Source organism: Lissotriton vulgaris, chromosome 1_1 (assembly GCF_964263255.1).
Source record: "Lissotriton vulgaris chromosome 1_1, aLisVul1.2, whole genome shotgun sequence".
NCBI lineage: Eukaryota > Metazoa > Chordata > Amphibia > Caudata > Salamandridae > Lissotriton > Lissotriton vulgaris.
In genome coordinates, this window is record NC_141685.1 from 778221301 (window position 1) to 778236437 (window position 15137).

Sequence of the window (15137 nt, forward strand, 5' to 3'; positions counted from 1 at the left end):
CCTCCAAAAGAAGTAGAACATAGAGGGAAGGGGGAAACAAAAGACTTAGTGGGGGTTGCAGTATCTCGCAGAAAGAGAGGAAAGAGCGCTTTGCATGACATTGCAGAGGAGGCTGATAAGAAGGCTTCGGAGACAGGGAAAAGCCCACAATCAGACCAAGAAACATCCTCATACCTCTCGGTGGAGGTTAAAGCAAAAAGGGGAAGAAAATGTGCTAAAGCTAAAAACTCTACAGCTCCCATTCCCAGAGTAACCCCCTCCTTGCGCTCATATTTCAAGGTGATTCCTCAGATTCTGAGCCTTGGGAGAGAGCAAGTTCAAGTTCAATCTAGCAGTAATATTTCCAAACTGGGTTTCGAGACCATGGAAAATAAAGAGTCAGCTCTGCCACTCAAGACCTTAACCACTCTAGTTGAAAATCAAGCTGCTAGCATTGATCTGCCTCATACTGCACAAGTAGAGGTGACCCCATTAGTAGAGCTTGAGGTAGAGAGCTCAGAAAATACTGCGGACCAAGTCACAATAGAAGCTGAACATTTAATGGCAGTGGATGAAGTGTTATTACCTAATTCTTCAGTAGTTGGTAGAATTGATTCAGTCGGGAACCCTATCAATTCTACAAACAACATTGAAGATAATTTTGAGGGTGGGATATTCGCTGAAACTTCTTTGGGCACGCCTCAAGAATTAAGTGATGCGGTTGTTTCAGGCGCTGAGACAATTTCTGTAACATCTGTACAAGCATTGTTTGCGGCTTAATCTGCAGAGATTAAACAAGGATTTGCTGAGTCAGCCTCTAACCAGAGAGAGATAAGAAGTTTTTGTGAATCTCTTGATGAGAGATTAGGCAACTTGACATTAAGAACTCAAGCTCTAGAGGAGACAGTGGGCCAAATATCAATGAGAGCGGAAGGTACCACAGAAGACATCGTAAAGCTTAGGAAAGAAGACCAAGCCCTCTCCGAAAGAATGGAGATTTTAGAAAATAATGGAAGGCGGAGTAATATACGCATTTTGAATATTCCTGAAGGTAGTGAAGGTGTGGATATCAAGAGTTATATAACCACTTTATTAAAAGAAACACTAAATCTTTCTCAATCCACTGAGGAGCTAGCAGCGGATATTCAGCGTATACACCGAGATCCTTTCAGACGTAACATCCAGCGGACCAAGCCTAGAAAAAATCTCGTTAATTTCCATACCTACTCTTTAAAAGAACAAATTTTGAACCAGGCACTTAAGCTTAAGTCCCAAACATACAAAGGCTATAACTTTCAGATTCGTTCTGATCTGTCCCGTTTCACCTTGGATAAACAATGGGAGCTTGGGCAAAGGATGGATGCTTTCCGTAAGCTAGGCGCGACAGTACAGATGGGCTTCCTTGCATCCCTTAAAATCATGATAGATAACAAAATGCACAACATCAGATCAGTGCAAGCAGCAGACGATCTCTTATTGTCCCTTGGTAATAAGAAACAAAGAGTGTGATATTATGTACTGAGGAAATAATCCCAAATACAATCTGTTGAGTTAAGATTGTAAGATCTATAGAACACCCCATAATTGCTGGGTAGTTTACTAGAGGTCACATAGGGGAAAAGTCTAATAAAAGAAGTGGATAAAGCTTATAAAGCGTAACCCCTTACAATTAAAAAAAAAAAAAAAAAACATATGGGGGAAATCAGGGAATAAAAAGGGTGTAAGTCATAAAAAAAAAAAGGGGGGGATGGTAAAAAAAAAAAGGAACACTTAACTACACTTACATTACTTACATTACTCGCACTTAAGTTAAACATAGAAGGTACTGGCGAGTCACATTGTAGATACTAAAGGCAGGTGGTGACAAGATGGGGAAGAGCTAGGGGCACTTACTTCCGGAAGTTTTCCGGTTGGTGAGTACGGGGTTTTCCCAGGGTGGGTGTCGGGGAGGGAACGGGGGGGGGTAAGGGGGCACAACTATATTTCTAAAAAAGAGCTCCAATCGTTTTGTGTAAATAATTTTCTTAACACTATGTTTTCTTCTCATCTTAAGCTACACAGTAACAATTTTCTTGAACTTTCCAGTTTCATCTTCTTACAGCCAGCCTTAATAATCTACCTTCTTTTCACAACTTAATGAGTAAATTAAAAATACTATCCTGGAATGTTAATGGTCTCCGCACCAAACCGCGGGCTAACAAAATTATGCAGTATCTCCGAGACAGTGATGCGGGGATCATTATCCTCCAGGAAACGCACTTAATCGAGAGTGAGATGCTCGAGTTGGTTCGTAGAAATAGATGGATAGAAGCAGCTATCTCAACTACACAAGGTTCTAACACGCGGGGGGTCTCGATCATATTAAAAAAATCTGTGGTATTTAAACTAACACAGCAGAAAGTAGACACCGGAGGGAGATGGGCTATTGCAGCAATAGAATTAGGTGACACTAAGCTAACTCTTGTAGGATATTATGGCCCCAACATAGATGACCCCACAGTATTGGAAACCCTTTTTAGCCATCTGCTTAGTTTCCCTGACCCTGTGATCATAGCAGGAGATTTCAGTATAACTTTGAATCCACTTTTGGATAAATCCCCTAATAGTAGGCAGAAAACCATCTCTAAATCCAGAAACTGTGTACTAGGTTTAATGAACCAATATGACTACATAGATATTTGGCGATTCAAAGAGGGTCTTAAGCAAGAATTCTCGTTCAGAAATTGGAAATACAGACACAGATCCAGAATTGATTTCATTCTCACAAGTAGAGCTTTAGCTGATAATATCACCACAATACAGTACAATCCAATACATCTCTCCGACCATTCTGCAGTAGTGCTAGATCTAAAACTGGCGTTGACACCTCTTACTAGAATATGGTCTTTTGACAGATCTCTTCTTTCCTCAACAGAAGACATTTCATTTTTACAATCAGAGACAAGATACTTCTTTAGTACAAATAAGGATACAGCCCCCATAGGAATAATTTGGGACGCGTTCAAAAGTACTTTAAGAGGTCTTATTAAAAATAAAGTAGTTTACCGTGCTAGACAATATACAGACGAAGTAACCTCTATCAAAAGAAATATTTTGACTGTACAAAGGGATATAGATAACATCACTCCTACAGATAATCAAACCCTTACCATCAAACAAGCTGAATTGAATAGGTTGAAGCTTTTACTGTCAGCAGTTCTGGAGAAGCGGGTTATACAGAGATGGGAGGCAAGCAAACTTTCGCATTTCCAATATGGGGAGGGGGCAGGAAAGTTACTTGCCTGGAAAACAAAATCTGACCGGGTCCGTAACAATATTTGTTCAGTCACATCAGCGCAGGGCACCGTTTCTAGGGACGAGGAAATTAGAGCAGTCTTTAGGAATTTCTTTGAGTCTATATACCAAGACGATCTTAAGCCCAAACAATGTGACATAACTAATTGGCTTGAAGGCATATCTCTTCCGTCCTTAACCACCGAGCAGTCCTGCTCATTAGATAAAGAAATAACCATAACAGAGGTTGAGGAGGCCATTAAGAAAGCTAAGAGTGGAAAGGCGGTAGGTACTGATGGGATGCCTTGCGAGATCTATAAAAAACTTGTCTCGGAGGTCGCACCAGTGCTGGCCACTTTGTTCAACCAAATTCTTAGAGAAGGCGAATTACCACCTGAGTCATGGAATAATGCCTCTATAACCCTCATCCTGAAACCTGGCAAACCCGCTTCTGACTGTGCCTCATATAGACCCATCTCTATATTAAATGCCGATTACAAAATTTTTACATCTATATTAGCTAATCGGTTAGGTCGGGTGGCCCCGGATATCATAGCTTCGAACCAAAAGGGGTTCATTAAAGGGAGACAGCTTGGTGAACTTACATATGAATTGATTGGCTCAATAGATATTGCTACAAAGGAGGAAGTCCCACTGGTTGTTCTTACCCTTGATGCCACCAAGGCCTTCGATAGGGTGAATTGGTTATACCTATTGGAGGCTTTGAAGAGATTTAACGTTGGGGATAGATTTCGGAAGACCATAGAGCTTCTGTATCGTAACCCATCTGCCTCATTGTTAATTAATGGTGGTTTGACAGAGCCCTTCAAGGTCATGAGAGGAACCAGACAGGGTTGCCCCCTGTCCCCCCTCCTTTTTGATTTATATATAGAACCATTTGCTCAAACTCTTAGGGACAATAGACTCATTAAACCCTTTATTTTTGGTGGCTGGGATAAGAAGGTGGCACTTTATGCAGATGATATTATGATTTTCTCCACAAGTTATGAAGAGGCATACCCAGAGATAATTGAACAGGCCCTTACATTTGGGAAAGTGTCAGGGTATGAAATTAATGCCCTCAAAACAGAGTCAATGTCCTGGAATTGTAACAGAACGTTTAACACTGGAACATCAAAAAGCCAAATTCGCTATTTGGGGGTGAATATAGTTAATGACATTGACGCTATTGCCTCTCTAAACTTTAATAAAGTGGCTGCAGAGTGCCGGAAACTTATGAGAGACTGGTCTCACCTTCCACTTTCCATTTTGGGTAAACTTAATTTGGTGAAAATGAGCATTTTACCGAAAGTTTCTTTCTTATTTAACACAATACCACTTTATTTTGATCCTAAGTTAATTTCTAAACTGCAGAGTGCGATTACTAGCTTTATCTGGAATAATAAAAGTGCCAGAATCTCGTGGAAAAAAATTAGGCGTCGTAGGGAGAAGGGGGGGTTGGCTGGCCCAGACCTTCAAATATACGCATGGGCGTTCCAATTATCGCATATGCGTATGTTGTTTAAAACCCCTATATCTACAGGGATGGGCCCGCTTTTCTCCACATTACTGGATTGTGAAGGAGTTGATCACGCAAGTTTCTTGTTTAAGTTCGGTGATCCTAAATTCTTTAAAAAGATAAAACTGAAAGTTCTAAAAGGGTTTGTATCCACGTGGTATAAAATTAGGCAAGCGATAAAGATCGGCTACTATTCTGCAAAGGCTCCAATATGGAACTTACCCGATCCTCCCTTATGGACAATAGATGCCCTTAACAATTCGATATTAGAAGCCGATATCCATTGTTGGGACGACCTGTTTATGGACGGGTCTTTACTCCCATGGGATTATCTCAGTAATAAAGTTGGTCCTGGGTTGTCAAGATTTAAATATATCCAGATTTCCAGCTGGGCTCAGGCATATAAAGATCCGCCATTTAGGCGCAACAAGCAACCTATAGGCGGCTTCAACAACTTGGTCGCTTGTTTATTAGACAACCCAGTGGCAAAAAAAGAAATCTCACGTTGGTATAATAAAATAATAGATGAAATGGATGTCAGTTTCCAGTTACCAACTACGTTGTGGGCAGAATTAATGCCAGGCTTAGATGTGGAAGAGCTCTGGACCGCCTCTTGCTCATTGTTATGGGAGTTAGTTAAACCTTCGTGGCTTCGTAGGAACCACCTTTTTACTACACATAGGGCATATTATTCTCCCTACAGTTTAACTACATTCTCATTAACAGGTCCAGTTAAATGTCCGAGATGCGGATTAATTGAAGCCACGGATACACACATGTTTCTAGAATGCCCAAATCTAACAGAATTTTGGGAAGCCATTAAGAATAAACTATCACAATCTTTGGGTGAACTTGTTAATATAGACCTGGTTCTTGTTATCTTTGGTCTGAGAAATAAAATGTGCAATTCAGCAACCAAATTGACATTTTATTCCATACTTGCTGCACGTAGGGAGATATGCAGGCATTGGAAAGATGCTCAACCACCTACAGTGCATGAATGTCGAACATCACTTCTTCAAATTTCCAAACTTGACTTAGCCAGGACAGGAAATCCAAATAGCAGAGCGTTTTGGGCAATGCTCGGATAGTCGTGACCATACCTGGGTTTTTTTTTTTTTGTTTTTTTTTCCCCCAGGTCCAATGATTAACGTGTGCACTGCCCATCCTGGCTATCAAGATTAACAGTCTTGACACCACAAGGGTCTTGATAAATCGGGCACTATCAACCGAGATACCATCCTAAGCTGGTTTAAGATTGGTCACCGTATATAGTGCTGAGTGGAACTGGCTTCGCTTCGTGCCCTACAATTTCCCTTACCAGCTATAAGCTGAGTTGGCACAATACACGACTAGTCGGCCTATTGCTCTGTGGTGGTTTTCTCTTTGGTTTTGGTAGATTGGAGCTACGCACACAAATGAGGATAAAAAAAAAAATTTAAAAAAAAGAAGTAGAACATGATGATGACTACTGTAGCTATCCTCCTTTCTGAGCCGAGAGACTGCCCATTAACTGAAGATGAGAAGGAACAGGTAATGAATGATGCCATACACTGGATGCTGACTGAGTGATTTTGTTGTTGTTTGGTGTGCATGAAGTTAATTCATTGTGTACTATATGTAATCTACACACTAAAAGTAACTCAAGGCAATTTTTCCCTTTTTGTATTTTTATAACAAATTTGTACTTCTACTGCAGGCTGATACATTGCATTTTTAATATAGGAAGGGGACTCAATCTGTACGCTGCACACTGAGTAGGACAACACCATATAGCGAGAGAGTCTGCCCCTTCACTTAAGATGAGAAGGAACAGGTAATGAATGGCATGCATTGGACACCGACTCTGGGTGATTGGTGTTTGTGTTGTTTGTTGTGCATGAAGTGAAGTCAAAGTGTACTAGTATTTAATATACACACCAACAGTGACTCAAGTCAATATTTCCACTCTTGTTGTTTAATAACAAAATTGTACTTCTACTGCAGGCCAATCCATTGAATTTTTGAATATGGAATCTCGACTCACTCAGTACACTGCAGACTGAGTTAAACAATACCATCATGATGGCCACAGTGACATAGTATCTTCGCATTCACTCAGTACGAGGATCGGAGATGATTGATGGAATAAGTCAGGGCGTTTCATGAGTGGCATAAAAGGTAAACAAGTCAAGAACAACCACAGCAGACCTAAATGTCTGTGTAGCGGTGGAGTCGAGTGTAGTGTGCGTTGCATTTATTTAGTCACTTAAATTGTAAAATGCTATGTTGCTGGATTTGTGCTTTGTCTAACTCTTTAAAAAAAATGTACGCTAAATGGAGGATGTGCCAAGGGTGCAGTCACTGTTGGCCTGCTCTGTCCTGTTGTTGTAGGTAAATGCTGGAAACAGACTAGAGTAGACATGATGCCTCCATGCCGCCTCTGAAAGTGTTCTTATTGCACTACTCCGTAACTTGTGCATTTTTTTGACTTGTTTTCTCAATATCCTTTTTGTTTTTCCATCTACAATTATAGGTCGGGCCTTATCCTGTGCTATACTTGGGAAAACAATGCACACTTACCTTACCAATGAATCTACATATGTCTGGCAGGCAGTGGTGTCACCCAAGATTGATGGACGGAGCATCCATGGAAGGGAGGACCAAGAGGAATGCTGAGATGCAACTCTCCATTTTAACGAGGATAACACAGTAACAGTATCAACTTTCATCATCTTTTAAATAATTCAATTAATGTTTTTGTCTTCAATCATTACAACAGTGTGTTCTTGTTATTATCATTATGTTTTCTCTCTGTTTATAATTCATCCCTACAGATATTTAAACGTTTTGCTATCTATAAAAGTAAGCCCGGTCCAACTGAACACAAACTGTATGTAATCCAGGTCTCCTTATCATCATCATGCATGCGTTTCCTTTTTCTCCCTTAACAGATTGATATGGATATGGTAGTCTAAAAAGATTGTGTTGTTTGTTGTTTGTTCATGCGTACTGTTTTTCTTTGTCAAACCTTGTTGTATTTTTGCATATTATTGTTTGGTAGTAATTTCTGTACTGCACTTCATTCTACTACTCCTTGAAGAGTCTCTCTCAGGCGACTGACTGTCTCATTTTCTTTTTTTGCAAATGCTGCTGCCAGGGTCCACTACTACTACTACCACCACCACAACCATAGTATGTTAGGAAAGAAAACCATTATCACCATGCAGCCATCGCTGTGCCTAAGTTAAACATCAAGCAAAGGTAAGAGAAGTTTGGGGGAGGTATAATTAATAATGGACATGTTTTCATTAATTCAATTTCACACAACCCTTTGTGTCCAGTTGCAGAATGCATACACTAGGAGAGACTGACAGTACTAGTAGGACAAGTCACTCAGTGAGGGGTGCCGCATCTATCTGTTTGAATCTTACAAAGTAGGCCAATTATGTAAATCAAACACTGGCTGTGGCTCTGCACCAGCAAGGAAACAGTGTGATGTAAAACAGTAACCCCACCCACAAAATATTACCAACATCAAATGGAAAGTATAAATATATAATTTAATCCCCTAACAAAAATAAACTATGTAAAAAAATCCCACAACACCTGACCCACCCCTCTCCCTAACCCCAACTAATGTTCGTAACGAAAAAGTCCAACCTAATGTCCAATTGTCCAAAGAAACCCTAAAACCCGATTCCCACCCACCAAAAGAAGAAATAAAAAAGGGGCAATGAACAGGGTCTTATGATTGGCGGGCTCAACTCTCCTGGAGAACACGTACTTGCTCCTCTAGCCGGGCAACATGGCGCTTCAATGCGCGGCAGTTGCATCCACGGCGGGGGCAGCAGTGATGCTATAGGAGGGGCGGTGGTGGGCAGCTGCCAGATGGTGGCTCCTTAACACTGGAGGAGGGTGGCTGGGGCCCGGGGCATTGGAGGAGGCTGCAGCTGCTGCCGCCTCCTCCTCCTCTTCTGCGAGAACCATCAGCCGACGGTATTTCCGCTGTATGACCTCCAGTTTCCGGTACCGGGCCTTGGCTGCAAACTCCTGCCTGTCCCGTTTCCCCTTGGAAGGAGTAGCTATATATCAAGAAGATAAAACAAGACTATTGTAAAATATACTCTTAGCAAAGCAGTAAGACAAATTAATTCTACACATATTGGCACGGTAGCACTAGCAAGCACAGTACATAACATTTGTGGTATGTATGTATCCTCCCACTTCCTTGGCCTTTAACATTTGTGGGAGTTTCAGGCATTCAACCAACCATACATCTGATTCCTATCAGCCACCTATGCATGCATACATCCCACATATCCTTCTCTGCCAGTCATACATATTAAATCTTGCCCGTCCTACTTCCTTACACCCTTCTTTCCTTTTTCGTTCACCCCATCCATCAAGGTCATCTGATCTGACTTTTAGTCTTCTCCATAAAACTTTCACAGCTGAGTTGAAGTCAGATAGAAGAGGCCATTGGTTACTCAACACTCCCGCCGCTAGTGCTTTTACTAATGCTAAGTAAAGTGTGTCTTCAACCATTTACAACAACGTCTTACTTAGTAAGTCTCAACAGTACAGTATACAGTACACCCTTGCAGTGAGCGTAATATCAATAAGTAAGGATTAGGAATCTAACTTACCACCACCCGCCACTACTGCTGGCTCACCCCCTCGAGCTCCTCCTGCAACTGCTGCATCCTCTCTTCCATCAGCAGCCGCGTGGCCTTCGCCGCTGGCCCCGGCACTGGTGGTCGGTAGTGTGCCTAGAAAAAATATTACACATTTTGTAGATGACATACACACCTCCCCCTATTTTTCTCTAGCAAAATTGAAAAATTAGTTAACAGTAATACATACATATACAACCTACATCAATAGTACAAATCAGGTAGTAGAGTAGAAACTAGTAGTTATTTGGTCATAGGGTCATTCTTGTCTTTGCTTAGTTAGCCCGAGCCATGCAACCATTTTACCTTTGTGTCTTTTATTTTTGTGCACGTTACCTCGCAGCTTGTTGTGAAAAACACCTTGAGCCCACACAAGCTCATACTGCTATTGTCTAAGCGCTACGCACAAGGTCTAACAAAACAAGACACTTTGTTATGGACTTCTGGTGTTAGTCCAGATTGCTTATCCTTAAAAATGCTACACTTTTTGGCACGACTGAAAAATGTTTGTAATATAATAATGTGCACCATTTTTCTCATAACAGATGGAAGATTCCCTTCTATGAACCAGAGCTTTACAGAGCTTATGATGTAACCAGTACTAGGTTCTTCTGAGGTGAGGTGTCCCCAAAATTTGCTCAGAGATCTTCATTTATAATTTTATATAAACTATATTCCTTCAAAGGGGATGGTGGTGCTTCCACCACGGTTCAGTTATCACGATTTCACATTTTTTGTCTTCGTACAATGGACTTGTAGTTGTTGTAAGTGTAACTGAGTGTAACAATGTTTATTGTTTTAATCTTATGCATTTTGCTGTTGGTGCTGCATTATAGAACAACGTACAGAGCTTGTCAGTTGAAAATAGACCTTTTGAACTTACATAGACTCGGTGGTATTTGGTGTGGACCTACACGAGTGAGTGAGCGAAAGGAAGGGTGTGCATGTGCATTGCTTCCGCGACTGAGAGTTCGGGAGTGTTATGTTCTGGGTTGTCTACTCATTGGGTATCTTTGGGGGGTTCAGAGAGCTAATAGTAATGAGACACTACTATAACTAGTTGGGCAGGGGATTGTGGAGGCTTCTGATTGAGGTGTGAGGAAGGTCCAACCTCCCATCACCAACGTCCTATTTTCTTCTGCAAAGTTCTGTATGTGCAAAATCCCTACAACAGTAGTAGTATGTCCTATCCTATCAAAAAAGTTAAATCTGGTTGGGCATTTTGTTGGTGGGAATTGTAGAAAAGCCTCAAGATTAAGTAGACTAGAAGTAGTAGAAGAGGACAACCCAAAGGACTGGCCTCAATGGCTAGAGCTACTGGTGAATCTGACTTTTATTTAAAACCTTTTAAATAAAGAGTGGCCAACTGGGCAAGCTTAGCTACAGACAGACTAATAGGAGTAGTACAGAGAGTCATAGCAGAGGCAGTTAGAGGCAGGGATAACAAGAATTTAGAAACAGATCGAAGGATAATTGGTAAAAAATAGCATTAGGAAACGGAAACAATAGTTTGGAAAAAATACGGTGCAATAAAAGTTAGGGAATAAGAATTATTAATATTAAAAACAGGAAGACTTACTGGGGCCAGCAGAAGAGCCCTTGTCCTGGTCCTCCTGTTTCTGGTGTTCAACTGCTCCCGCCGACTCCGACCCCATCTTCTTGCCCCTGGGTGCTGATCATGAAAGATAAAAGAAAGAAAGACAAACATTGATGATTAGTGTGAAACAAATAAAATATTTTTAAAAGGCGGTCAAAAAAACATTTATGTAAACAACAATTGCAATAAAATGTACCTATCTAATCAGTCGACTAGTAGTATTGGGGGATTCGCGGACCGACTAGTTACTATTTATCAACACTAATCCAGTGTTCCATTCTGATTCCAGAATACTAACTAAGCCCTGACCTAGCCCACCTATTCCAGGCGTGCCAATTGTTCATTAAGTATGCATTTCCACTTATTTTAGTCCTCAGAAATGCATAAATGGAGGACACACGCCTACATTTTTGCATACACCAAATTGTTGGTTGGTTGCTGCTGATGTTTTGCTAGTGCTAAGCCTATTACCACTCCCTGAACAAACTACAAAAGGTTCTACTAAGGACTGGGGAGAGAACTAGCAGCACTCAGCAGCACATGACGTAACAGAGGAGGTGTCACGCAGACCACTAAAAAATTACAGACTCATACTAATAAGTAACTAAACCTAAGTATCAATCCACCACTATCTCTTAGTGACAGGACAAAGGAAGGACTAGAGTCATTCTAGAATTACCTAACTTAAGTTCTCTAAAATAAACACTTACATAATCATGCTAAGCGAGAGCAAAGTTGCAAACAAGTAAAATTAGTAGAGCAGAGCACCTGTGTCATAACCATCACAGAAGACTTTTAAACGTAATTTGACTGCAATGTAAGCAGCAGCATTCTAGCTGGTCGGAAAAAAAATATATTCGCAATATATAACATAGAGCAGAAGAACAGACACAAAGTAGTAATAATTAAATAGCTACTTACCAAGCCCCGGGACCTCCACTCCCAGCAGGTCCAGCAGGTCCTGCTCCCAGTCCAGTATATCGGACCACCGGTGCGTCAACTGTTTATAGGTGCGCCGGACACAAGAGCAGCGAAACACTGCCTGGCGCACCTTTCCCCACCACTGCTGACGCTCCTGGAGCCTGCTGCCAGGGTTAAGGGGAGGTGGCGCTGCACAAAAAAAACCAGTGCAGCCAACTCCGCCTCCCAAAAGAAGGCCCGTGCCTGCACCCGTTGTGGGCGTCGCCTTTGGCTATGGCTGCGACGAGCCCTGTGGCCCTTTGTCATGGCTGTGGGTAGGCGGGGGCGGAAAGAAAAGGTAAAAATTAAAAAAAATAAGTAAAAGAAATTTAAAAAGCAGGTAATAGAAAAAGATTGAAAAAGTAGTTAAAACACACAAAAAGTTGACAAAAACAAAAAATATAGAATCAGGAAAATAGAGAGAGAGATAATAAATAAAAAAGATCGAAATGTTTTTTTCCTGAAACAAAGGATTGAAAAGATAGAGGGAGGATTGAAAAGCAGGCTCCAGAACCTTAGCAATAGAGTGAAAAACAAGATGGCCACGCCCATTGCAACCGCATGGGCAAGTTCGCGCGATATTCACAACCCCCCCCCACTCCCCCGAGCACGCAAAAAGCATTGCGAACACGTGATACGCGTTCCCGAACAGGAAATACTTATCACGAACGGACTGGAGCATGCAATGCAAAACCCAGAACAGGAAATTGGTGACACATTTCCAACGCGATCACGCAAAAAACATCCCAAACAGGCGGGGCAAGCACTTCCGCATCTTCGCGATATTTCTGCGTGTTTGCGGAGATTTTTTACGCTTTCGCAGAAATTCCACCTACCCCGAGTAACATACAGAAGCTCAAAGTGTCTGAACCCGAGAGACTTCTGGGGTACCTCCCTGTAGGCAAAGAGAAGGTATGGCAAGAGGACGCCCCACTTATGCCCCATGGGTTATGTCAGACCCTTAATCATGCCCATCAAGGTCTGGTTGAACTTTTCTACCAGACCGTTACCTTGTGGGTGGTAAGGGGTGGTGAACTTGTAAGTGACACCACACTCCTTTCACAGGGATGTCATATACTTCCATATGAAATTGGTCCCCCTGTAGGAAACCACCTCTCGGGGGAAGCCCATGCGGGAAAAGATCACCATTAATGCCCGCCCCACCACTGGCGTCGTCATTGTCCTGAGAAGGATTGCCTCTGGGTACCGGGTGGCATGGTCCACTAAGACCAGGATGTACCTGTTGCCCATGGCTGTCTTGGGATCCATTGGCCCCACAATGTCCATCCCTACCCTTTCAAAGGGTGTCCCAACAACGGGGAACGGATGGAGAGGAGCTTTGAGCTTCCTCCCACTCTTACCACTTGCCTGGCAAGTTTGGCAAGACCGGCAATGTACATCTGACTGCCTTCGCATTTGGTGCCAGAAGAAGTGGGTGACAAGCCTGTCAAAGGTCTTGTCCTGCCCCAAATGTCCTGCCAAAGGCATGTCTTGAGCCAGACCCAGTAGGAAGGTCCTGAAGCACTGGGGTACCACCAGCACACTGGCTGACCCAGGCTCAGTGACCTTAGGCTCACTATACAGGAGATCATTCTCCCTGTAGATCCTATGTGATCTGGAATGATCACCAGTCACTTGGGCTGCGGCCTGCCGCCGCAGACCCTCCACAGAAGGGCACTCTTTCTGCTCCCAGCAGATCTCCTCCCTGGTGGGACCCCCTTCTTGCTACCAATGGGTCAGCTCAGAGATGTCCCCCAGTTCGGCTACCTGTTCCCCTGTAGGTACCGGGGTGTCCCCCTCAGGGTCTGTCTCCTCCCGGGCCGTGGGAACTTTGGGGGTCAGTTCCCTGTGTCCCTTGCTTTTTCTCTTGGCAGGGACCTGGGCCACTGTTTCAGTCTCTGGGTCCCTCTGATCACCCTCACTGGCCGCCATGGACCGAGTAGACATGCATGCCCACTCTAGCAAACCAAGCATCTCCAAGTGGGACCTGAGCTCAACATCCTGCCACAAGGACAGCTCCAGGTCGTTACCGAGCAGACAATATACAGGCATGGAAGGGCTTACAACCACCCTCAAGGGACCTGCGAACCCCGCCCACTTGAAGGCAATTACTTGGTGGAATGCCCCAGGGACTACCCGCTACTCAGATACCCAGTGACATCAGACTGAGGTCACACTGGCTCCAGTATTCCTGAGAGCCTCTACCCTTCTCCCATTGATGGTCACCCAGGTGCTGTATTTCTTTGTGTTAGGGGGCACCTGGGTCCCTGGTACCATCTCACTGTCCCCTAGTGAGACAAGGACCATGTCTGCGGGGTCCCCACCCTCCTGTGGATACACTTCCTCCTCCCAAGCGCTACACGAGCCAACACCTTGGACTACCCATCAGTGGGGGGCTGTGCCCCCTTTGAGCACCTGGGGTCCCCCTTCATGTGCCCCACCTGGTCACATGCAGAAAGTTTACGGGGACTGGTCTCAGCAGGCTTTCCTGATGAGACCCCTTGTTTCTTATCTCTAGGGGATGGGAACCTTTACCCTGGGTGTTAGTTTGGGGCCCTTTAGAGAACTCCTGTGCTTTACCCTTGTCCCCCCACTTTTCTGCTGGGGACCCTGCCCACCCTCGGCTGAGTCTCCCCCAAACGCTTTCTTTTGGACCCTGGTACTCACCCAGCGGTCCGCCTCCATAGCAAGCTTCCTAGGGGCAGTCAGCTTTCTATCAATTAGGTGCTGGCGCATATCTGCAAAACATAGACTGGACAAGTGCTCCAATGCAATCAAATTGTAGAGCCCCTGATAATCTGTCACATTACTGCCCTTCACCCAGCCATCCAGTGACTGGCAAAACACATCCACACATTCCTACCAAGTTTTGGCATCAGACTTCTTACTGGACCTGAACTGATCCCTGTACTTTTCAGGAGTAAGACCATACTTAGTGAGGAGGGCGCCCTTCATGTCTGGATAGGTGAGGTGATACCCCTAACCCAAAGCTATTAAAGTGTATGTCATCCCACTTCTTGAATTCCTGGCCCATATTCTTAGGGATGTGCACGATTCTGTCTGCCTGTCTTGACGAGTTGCTGCCACAATCTGAGCCGGGCCTACTCCTTAGCTCCAGCTCCTTAAGACCTCGCTCATGGTCTAACATCATCTT